This window comes from Pinus tabuliformis, chromosome 6 (assembly GCF_031772625.1).
Source record: "Pinus tabuliformis cultivar Carrire ecotype Pingquan chromosome 6, CPIR1, whole genome shotgun sequence".
NCBI classification, from domain to species: Eukaryota; Viridiplantae; Streptophyta; class Pinopsida; order Pinales; family Pinaceae; genus Pinus; species Pinus tabuliformis.
Window position 1 is genome coordinate 1,278,020,052 of NC_142292.1, and position 11,281 is coordinate 1,278,031,332.

Below are 11,281 nucleotides of genomic sequence, written 5' to 3' on the forward strand. Positions count from 1 at the left end.
ACTTGATCTTCGACCATGCCTTTTAAGCTCAGCCCTAGATCGGCAGATCGGATCCTTGTTAAAGACATCAACAGTGTGGCGGATCGGCTCCGCAATATACCAAGAAGGGACATATGGATGCGTATCCGGCCCTGTTTCCCATTGACGCAGACAAGGCGATCTGTCCAGGGTAAATCGCCCGTGTGGGAGAGCCTTTCAACCTCAGACAGAGTGAGGGTTGAAAGATTTGTAACATAATACCCCAAACAAAAAAGAGGGGTGCCCAGCGTCGCCCTCATGAAAACAACCCGTGCCAAGAAAGGGGATAAAAACTCCATTACCTGTTTGTTTTGTTTCGCTTCCTGGTTCTCCTTTCCGTCATAAGACCCGGGCCAAGTCCTATGGGCATCCTTGAGCACTGTGGATCCTGCGTCCCGGCTCCAAGCCATTCCAGCATCAAGCAAATCCGTGGAGACAGCGGCGGCAACAATCAGTCCTGCTGAAACCCTACACACGCATACCCCAGCCATCTTTATGTGTATGAAAATGAGATTCTACTTATATCCCCAAGTACTGAACTTGTGATTGGAAGAAATCAAATTTGTTGATCTCGGCATAAATTTTGTGCTTTCTTAGCAACTGCAATATTTCCTTCAAATGTTCCTCATGTTCTTCTATGGTTCTTAATTATACCAAGATGTTTTCCACGAAGACCATTACAAAATTTTCCTAATATGGGCTAAGGACATTGTTCATCAAAAACATAAATTTGGTTGGGGCAATGTTAGGACCCAAAGGCACCACCACAAAATCATGGTGTTCATATCTTGTCCTAAAAGCTATTTTACAAATTTCTTCATGCTTAGTTTATACTTTATGAGAACCATATTTCAGGTCTATTTTTGAGAACACCACAACCCCTCTCAATTGATCAAACAAGTCATAAATTTGAGCACCAAATACTTATTATTTACTATTACTTTATTCAGGTACAAATAATCAATATACAACCACAACATGCTATCATTTTTCTTTAAAAATAGCATTGGGGCTCCCTAGGGTGACACAGTGGGTTTGATATATCCTTGGTAAAACATTTATTTAAAATGTAATTTTAGCTCCACTAGTTTGGGCATGCTTATACAATATGGGGCTTTCCTGATTATGTCCTCCAGGGTTCTTGGCTCATCAAACTCAATTTTGTTCTAGTAAGTTTGAGGTAATCCATTGAGGTACCTTTGAATATTCACATTCTCATCTCTGATGTAGGGTACATACTTGAAAATCTCCTAGATAAATGGTCTGGTCTTCCTCTTCCAGTGTAGTTGGTGCTTGAACTACAGAAGCTTCCAGGAATCCTGCAGAACGTGGGGGTTCTTCAATAGCCCTTACTGGGGGGATAGGGGGTTCTTTCCTTCTCAATGCCCGGCTTATTATCCCGGTTTGGGTTTTCTTATTGGGTGGGGGGCTTAAGGTCGAGCAACTAAAGTTTCAATTTACTTATTGGGTGGGGGTGCTAATGGTCGAGTCCCTCACCCATCGGAATGAGTGAGTGACTTCGTCCCTCTCCTTGACAGTCGAGTGTGCTTACGCACCCTCACCATCGGAATAGTGAGTGACTCCGTCCCTCCGGTCCTCTCCTTAACATTCGAGCCTGCCTCCGCATCCTCTCCCTCTCCTCTCCCTTTTGGTCGAGCACCTAAAGGTTCTTCTATTAGTGTACGCATCAACAATAAGCTACCCTAGCTTGTGCTCGTGAAATTATTTTACTTTACCATCATAGTACCACTCTAATAGGTACTTCTCATGAAAATATCTCTCAAAATTTCTACATGACAAATCCTTTTCCCTAATTCCCTTGAAATTTCTTAAATCTTTCCACCAAATGTCATATTTACCCTTCAAGCTAAAAATAACCACTTTGGCCTTCATATTATCAGAGTAGTCATGGAATATGAAATAATTTCTCATTCCTAAAAACCATGCTTATGCTTCTTCAACATTTTTATTTTATCCATCAAAGGTGGGAGGCTTGACCTTCTTAAACTCTTCCAACATTGTGCTCGTATCGCTCCTCCTTTTCCATTGGTGTGTATTAGTTTCCACACTAGAAATCTAGTTATGGATGTTGGATTCTCTTCTTGGTGTACTGAGTGGACTTTCTCGCCACACCATCTCTTCACTAGCTTATTTGTGCCTCTTCTTCAACTTATTTTATTATTCTCTATTGGTGTCTAGTCATTTCTTCCATTTTTCAAAAGGAATTTTCTTGCATTTATGCTTGCCTAGATAGCTAGTACCAAGCTCATGTTTCTTTTGCCTTTTTAGATTTGATAGGCTCTGCAAGATCACTGCATTCACCTCTGCTTATATCTCTTGCTCTAGGAAAATCCTCTCATTTTCTGTTTTTTCAATTTCTCAACTGAACTCTCAAACTCCTATGGGTCTCCATTAAAACTGAGGAATTGTTCTTAGACATATTTCCCATGGAATCCTTCTCCTAAAGATGATAGGATTGTGGCATGTTGTACTCTACCATTTTGGTGCTCTTCCCTTCTTCTTCTTTGGAATATGTAACTTCTTATCTCTCTATGTTGTTTCACACACATAATAATCATCTAATTCAAACATTATAGAATATATTTACTTGTCACCATGGTGTAGCATTAATCATGCTAATCCGAAAATGACTACCAATTCAAATCCCATGTCAGTATACAAGGTAGAAATCAAATAAAGTATCAACAAAACAACAATCTATTATATCTAACAATCACATCAACAGTTAGTTCATCATTTGCATACATGCATATATATGTGGGAGTTTAACCATTAGGTCAAGCATCTTAGGTAGTTTGTGTGAGCTGCTCCATTATGATCCACTTTGCAACACTTAACACAGCTATACTGTTCCTCTTTCAAGGCCCATCTAGTCCAAGTACTGAACTGGTGTGTTATGACACAACTTTGATACATACCCCTCTATAACAGAGCCTCTACATCTATCCAAAAAGGTCTAGTATTGAAACTTTGCTACATATGGTGTATTTCCGACCTTCCAGCCCCAACATTTGAACCAACACTCTAATACCATTTTGTATCATAGCTTATAACTTTATTATTTATAGTGCATTTAGTCCAAGTTCTAAATTTAGGCTCTAATACCATCTTTGTAATAATCCCTCCCACCCCCTTGTACTACCTTGAGCTACAAGAGGTGTTGCTTACTATTTAACCTGATCCCTAAGGTCTATTGTAAAGGCAGGGTTACCAAAACCATTGTTTTTGCAAGCCTTCAAAATGAAATTATGATATCAGTGTTGCATTCAATTCAGTAAGAGTTTTCCATTAATTTTACCTTGATCTGATTCCTAAATCAAAATTTATAATTATTCACAGTTAAACCTATTAGAAGAGGCCACGTGGGCATACTAACCATGTGGTGCCCATTTGGCCTCCACACATTCCTGACTGGTTAATTGGCTGGATCTTACCATCAAGCCCATGTCATACCTTTGTGGTCATCATTTCCTGTGATATTTAGTGTCAAATAAGGGAATGGTAGGAATAGACATTGAGAAGTAAGGTAGCCTCAAGGTTCTACCTTGGAACTTTGAAAAGGTTTTCCAATCCCTATCAGAGCACTGATGTATCATACCAAGACTTCTACAACAAGTGGTGAATGATAGGTTGTAAAGTAAGTTATGATCTCAAGGTTATGCCCAAACCCCACCCCTAGGCCTCTCACCCAGTATAAAGTAACATTAGACCATGTGTATTTACCCCTACTCATTCCTTAAGTTTGATCACTATCTCTGATAACTGATGGTTAGTATCTATTCACACACAACATGATTCTAGTGCGTCATGGTTCCACCAGCACTTGCTCAATGTCAACTTGCCAGGTTTCTCATGAGTTTAAACTCTACCACCTATCAGTTTTGGTGACATATCTTTCATCACATAAATTAGTGCTCCCGATTAATGTCTGTAAAGGGAAGGAAAACTGCCTCACCCATGCCCAACGAATTACAGTCTTAACACAAGCTGACCCCTAGGATTTATGGCCCAAGGCCTATGGTCTTAACCTCTAAATTTAAACAAAGTGACCAAAATGGTATTATTTGAAACTAATCATTCATTTACATATTGTTGGAATACATCAACTTACCTTAAATACATAGCTACACAACATACATGAATGTCATGATAAATAACACATTCCAAGTAAATATCATGCCACATTCTAATCATGGACATATCAATGAGCTTCATGACTCAGACATTCATTCATTTTCATAACACATGGGATGTTTCATCATTCATGCATAACATAAATTCATCACAGTCCATAACAAAATATTTATAAGAAATGTTCACTTATCTGTGTACTGAAAGATGTTTGGTAATTGGAGGGACTTCAACTCTCCACCCAAGTGTAGGCCAACCACATTGCAATATTTCTTGTAGATGAGAACCCTCGAGCCAAATCTAAAGTATGAGGGGATGGGTATTTAGGGACATTCACACCTAAGACATAATCATATAACTTAGATAAGGAGTCCATTTCCTAGATGGTTTCATAGCCCCAAGGCGAGCACCACAGTGACTCAGTTTCTCTCTTGTTAAAACATAGGTCTTCACCCAAGATAAAATGAGCTATGTCCTAGTTCCAAGAGAAGGATTCCAGTATTTTTGGTGGCTTATCAACTCCCTATTCATGGAAATAACTGTAGGGGTCCACAATCCAATGTCAAAGTGGTTTCACATCCCTAAGACAAGCACCAAAGTGACATAGATTGTCCAATCCTGGTGGTTTAAAAGTGAGGAAGCAAGCACCAAGTGGCTTCATAACCCTAAGACAAGCACCGTAGCGACCCAGTTCTCCACTAAGCTCCTCATTGATCAATCAATATTAGACACATTGTCTATCAAACTCAACATAGTTGATGAGTGTTACACAAAAATATCGTCACCATGATTATTTGTAGTCAGTATGGGTCTATCATCACTTGTACTGTCCTCCTAAGCAAGTCTCAGACCTCAGCTCTTCAAATCAAGCTTTGGAAATGAGAGAAAGACATTAAAAATCAATGTAACTCTGGTTCTGCACTTTCTCTCATGGTCACCTGCGGTCCCGCACATTCTGTGTACAAAAACTGCGGACCTACCCACTCTGTCCCTAACGGTGTAGGTGCGGACCCCTGTGAAAGTCAAAAGGCGCAAGTTTTATCTTAAAAAACTCACTTTGGGTTAATTCTAGAGGTTTCTAGAAGGAATTTTGACATGGATTGTTCGCTCTGTGGTGGTTCATATATCCCAAAAGAGAAGGAGCTAATCCCTTGATGAGAGGAGCTATCCCTTTGAAGGAGGACCTAGTAACCTCCCTCCATTGTACTATAAATACAGGCATTGGGCTGGTTGCTAAGGAGCTTAGAAGCTGAACATTTTTGAGTGTAAATGCTGGTGAAATCAAGACTTCCTAGTTGAGCTTAAGAGGAGAGATCACACATCTTTTTGGCTTCATTGGGGAGTGAGTGAAACCTGTCAAAGTAGAGGAGACTTCTTGCTGGACCCTGGGAGGAGCTTGTACAGCGTCAAGGCAAAGGTTGTAAGGTTCTTCTTCTTTTGAATTAATACAATCAAACTCATTTTTTCAACAAGTATCTTATGTTATTTGTTTCATGGACTCCTTGACTTTCGTGTTAAATATGTTTTATGCAATTGGATTTTCAGGTGCTATTTAATTTGTTTGCCTTCTTTGTGTTTGCAGATTCGTGAAAAGGAGCTCATTTGGATCGAAGGAGCGAGGGCATCCACAAGCTAGCGTTGGACCTAAGGTAGGCCCTAAAAACACTTGTTTGCTATTGTTTATTAAAGCATATTTAGAGAAAGATAGTGTCTCGTTGGTTTGCTTGTCATTAGGTCTTCTTTAGATTCTAGGAAGGTCTATCTTGTCTGCAAGATCGACTTATTCCGTGTGACAAAATGGCGACTCCGCTGGGGAATTGATTGTTTTCCTTGTTCTTACTTTGACCCAAGAAACTCTATTTTTGTTTCTGTTTTTGGCTTGGTGTGTGTAAATTTGGGTAGAGTTTGTAGATCCAGGGTTATTTTTCGTTTTTCATAGCTTTGGGAGAGGACCGCACCCTAGCCATTTGACACAGTGCGTACTTACCCGTAGCTTGGCTTTTAGCATAGAGCGGGACCGCACCTGTGCCAACTGTGGGCTTGCGGACCCTGTCAAAATTTTGAAAACCCTAAAATTTCCTCTGTCAGTCAGCTTAGTTTGTCTTTAGAAATTGTTATCCACTGCCCAGACCTGCATATAACTTGTTAGAAGCTTTCCTTGGATTGATTTCGTTAGTGTTAGGGTTTTAGGTGAAATTCCTAGGAGTTTTGCTTGTTGGGTTTGTTTTTCGTTTTGGTTGTGTAGTGGCTCTGAGCTTAGAGGATGTAGGGACTTCAGATCACCTTAGTGTCTACCAGCTTTCTTATGAGTCTGACCATTAATGAAATCTCCCCTTATTTGAGGAATCCGCTTTGAGTTTTCTCTTTACAAAACTTCAAAAAGCTTGTGTTTGAGAGTTTGGATTTTCATTTTCAAAAAGAAAATGAAATTGGTTGTTCTTGACTGATTTGTGATTCTGCATAAATTAGTCCTTAGCTTGCATCTAGCTGAGTAAAACATCCTCAAAAAGGACTTCTAGTAGGCTTTGACTTCAAATAGGTTTTTATAGTTTGTAGCTCTCAAGGTTAGTTATTTTCATTAGTTTTGAGTGTTTTATTTACAAAATATAAAAAAAATCTCTTTTGAAAAAAGTTTGTTTTTTGTAGTGTTTGAATGCATTGAAACGAAAAAGGGAAATCTTTGTGAAATAATTAGTTGTCTCGTTTTGAGTGCTTTGGAAAGGAAAAGCTCTTCTTTTAATTTTTTTAATTGAGAAAGATTTGTGTTTACAAAGTATTTGCATTCTCAAACTCTTTCTTAGTTTAGAAGTTCATCGAAGAGAAAAATATTGTTTAGATCATCTTAGGTGCATTTTTAGTGATTTTGAGTCGAGTCTTCATACCACGAGTTTCATCTCCGCACCTTTGGACTTAAACAAAAACCACCAAAATTAACGCTTAAAGTAAAATTCACCTAGTAACATTTTTATTTCTAGGGCTCTGATACACCAACTTAGCTTAGGCTAGTGTCTTGGAGTAGGAGAGTAATTAACTCTCCAAGATAGTAAAAACAAACAAGTAGTTGTATCTTGTGGCAGGGAAGAAATCCAATTGTTGCGTTTATGCTCTGGGAAAGCTCCTCTTAAAGGAGAAACACGAGATCGTGTCCAAACTAGTGTGGGAATCAATCCTTCCTCATTGGGAACGACGCCAAATATTCACGTATTAAAAATGGTAAACCTCGGATTAACCATTGTCGAGGAGCCTGGGGTCACTTGTTGGTAAACCTTGGATTATGTCAAGGAGACTTCAAGGGGATTGAGCTTGCTACTCTGCCCTTGCGTGCGTATTAGATCATAGACTGTTCCCCCAGGTGTATTTGTCTCAGTTGGTGACCTTAGTGGCCATATTCTTTAGGACTCTTCCTGAGGTGACAGTGGTGGGAAGATCCCACTGTACCTGGAGCAGATGTTGGCTAGACTCACTTGGATTTTCTGGGGGGTTCACTTCACTCGAGAGGGTTAAGTGGAGGAACTTGTGCCAGTCTATTCATTAAGCAGGTTGCCGGGGTAACTGTTCCAACTGCCATTTCTGTACTGAACTCTGCGACGTTGGATTTCATCACCAACTAGTGTTTTCGGTCCAGAGAGTTACTGTTTGTGTGTATTTGATCTCCTAGATTCTTTAGGCATGTGATTCAAATTTGTTTAGTTCTTTATAGACTTTAGGTGCTTTTTATTGAGATTTTACTTTGTTTGTGTGTGAAGTAGTTAAAAGTCTTTAACTGTGGCTGAATTACCAAGACAGTCCCGTAGACTTCGGGGCCAGTCTCCTGAGATTATAAACGTGGCTGAGTTATTGAGGAAGTCCCGTAGACTTCGATGCCAACCTCCTGAGGAAGTACCGAGCCAACTTGAAGGCTTAAAAGTCCTCGTAACTCCTAGAGACAGTAGAGTAGGATCACCAGAAGAAGGAGAATCTTCTTTGATAGTACATCCTGATTTTCAAACGCCAGTAGCAGAATATAATCCACAGTCAGTGTCTGTCTCCGAAATCGCTGGTAGCTTTTCATCTACTAGTGATATAGGTGAAGAACCTGAAATATCCGAGCCTGAAAGTGAATTTACTGCTACTTCGACATCGGGGTTTGTTTCTCCAACTTTTAGTGGTCCTGGTTCACCTAGGGTAGAAAGAGTAATCACTCAAGATCTTCCTTCTGGACTTATTTCTATTGAAGAACTTGCTCCGGAAGAATAAGAAGTAGGCATCCCTATCCCTAAAAATCAACCTGTCATTGAACTAAGGGAGCGTGAATCAATTTTTTACAGTCCACCTAGGAGTAGTTCTTGGTATCTTTCTTTGACTAATTATTTAGAAAACTCAGGGTTAAGTTTTTCACCACCTCGTGCTCCTTATCACTCAACACCTAGAGGTTTTTATACTCCCGTCAATATGGCAGGACAGTCATCCATGTTTACTCAATCGCCCGAATCCTTTTTGTACGGCGGTCCTTCTATTCCCTCCGGGTATCAGTCTCTTTCTGGTACTTTTTTGGGAGCATCTCCTCAACCCATTGAGCAAGGGTTATTAACTGGAAACAATGGTACAAAGCCGTTGAGCGTAGAAGACATTCTTATGATGTCAGGTTCTATTCCCAATCCTCAACCTCAAGGTGGCCAGTTACCGCCTGGGGGGCAGCCTCAATTAACGCCTGGGGGACAACCTCAAGGTACACAATTTGCATCTGGGGGGCAACCTCAAGGACAGTACATACCTACGGGACAGTACGTTCCTCAAGTTCAACCCCAGACTCAATATGTACCCCAAGGTCAACCCCAGTATCAATTTATACCTCAAGGTAAACCCCAGTATCAGTATGTGCCTCAAGGGTATCAACCCCAAGGTCAATACTCAAACCAAGGTTTCCAACCACCCCAAGGTCAAACGTATGTTCAAGGAACGAGAAATGTACCTTTCAATTATCAATCCTACCCTCAACTTGGTTATGGTCCTCAGTATTCTCAACCTATTATGGGTCAGTACCCCGGAATGAATATAGTGTGGGATCCATCGCAAACCCAATAGATGTTGCAGCCAAGTGTACAGTTGTCATCTCAAACTGGACAACCCCTAGTTTCTGGTACACCCCAGCAACCAGTCCAGTCTAACATTCAAACTTCTGTACCTTTGGTAGTTTCTCAGCCTAGGCCCAGTACACCTCGTACTCCGCCTCAAACGACTGCTACAACTACCACTACATCTATTCAATCAACCCCACCTACTTCTGGAGTATCGACAGCTACGGTTTCTACTGTTCCTGTATCTACTCCTCAGACATCTTTACCACCGTCTGGATCTACGATTCATACTTCGGTTCAGATGCCTGTAGGACAACCTGGTTTAAGTACGGTTGTCACAAGTCAACCACAATTCACCTATCAACCGTACCAGGGACAGTACCAATTCGGTCCTGCTGTCCAGCAGCCAGTTTATCAGTATCAACTGTATCCTGGGTACACTTATCAACAACCTCAACAACCCCAGTACGGTCCGGTTAATCCTGGTTTTCCGGGAGGATACAATATCCCGAACGCGATTCCTATTCCTAGTTATCCTGGATATCCTCCTCCTGGGGCTGGTCTCATTACCCAGAGTTTTAGGGATCCTAATCGGCAGTTACCATTTATCGCAACTTTGGACTTGCTTAACTTGTCGCGCCTAATGAACAATCCCATTAATTATCTTCCGTTTTGGCCGCCAATGCCGAATAAGTTTCCCAGTGACATTCCCAAGTTCGAAGGTAAATCAGGAGAGGACCCGTCGCACCATGTGATGACTTACCACCTCTGGTGTGCATCTAACTCCATCACAGATGATTCAATCCGTCTTAGACTTTTCTAGCGCACTCTAATTGGTCTCGCGGCCAAGTGGTACATTGAGTTACTGCGAGGCACTTTTTATAATTTTAGTCAGTTAGCTACCTTGTTTTTAACTCATTTTCAGTTGCCAGTCCAATATGACAATGGCACGGAATTGTTAACTTCGCTAAAGCAATCGACATCCACGTACATTTCAGATCATATTCATGAGTGGAGACGTCGACGTCGTTTAGTGAAGGTATTTATTCCGGATCAGATCTTGGCTGAGTGGTTTGTAAAATCTTTTTTGCCAAAGATCACTGAAGATGTGGCTAAAGCCGGAGTGGTTACTGAGGAGCAAGTCATTGCTCAAGCACAGTACCTTGACTTGGTGTATACTCAGTCGGGTACGTTACACGAAAAAATCCCTGATCTTCCCAAGCAAAATCAAATCGTTGTAGCTCCTTCGGGATCTCATGTCGCCGATGGTATGATTGGCACGGTTAACACTAAAAGTAAGAAGAAGTCTTCCAAGAATTCTTCCCCTATCATAACCTTGCCTGATTCCCCAACAGGAGATTCTTCTGCAGAAATTTCCACCGATATTCATGTTGTAGAGTCATCTACAGCCAAATCAAAATCCGGTGGGAAGAAGAAAGGAAAGAAGAAGATTAAAACGAACAAAAGTTCAAAGGAGAAACCTGAAAAGGCGGAATCCAATGACGAAAAGCGCAAACCTCGTTATCCTTGTCTCATTTGTGACTATGAACATTTTACAAGAGACTGCCCTCATCGTGCAGAGGTTGCGAAAATTGTCAAGGGTTCCCAAACTCCTGCTGTTTGAAGGATCCTTTTCCGGCTCAAGACAGTAAGATGATAGGTTCATCCTCGAGTGCCAATGAAGAACCCATACTGATGATGTCCCATGTTAGGATTGCGACTCGATCGCAAGATTATGGTAGTAAGAGTCCTGTTGATGGTAAAGAAGCAGAATCTTCTCATTCTAATCCATCAACCTCAGCTCCCGGTTCCAATCCACTACAGATCGAGAAACCTAATCCAGACTTGGTAATCAAAAAGCCCGCCAAGGGTATACTTCGGAAGTCAGCTTTCAATCCACATGCGAGAGCGGCTTAGAATTATAACATTGCTTAGGATTTAGCTGTTTCACCCTCGGCAATGTCGGCTTTGGAAGTGCTGCAATCATGCCCAGCACAACGTAAATTACTTTTTTCGGCTATAGGAGCTGTTGATGTTCAGGACCCGAACCTAAT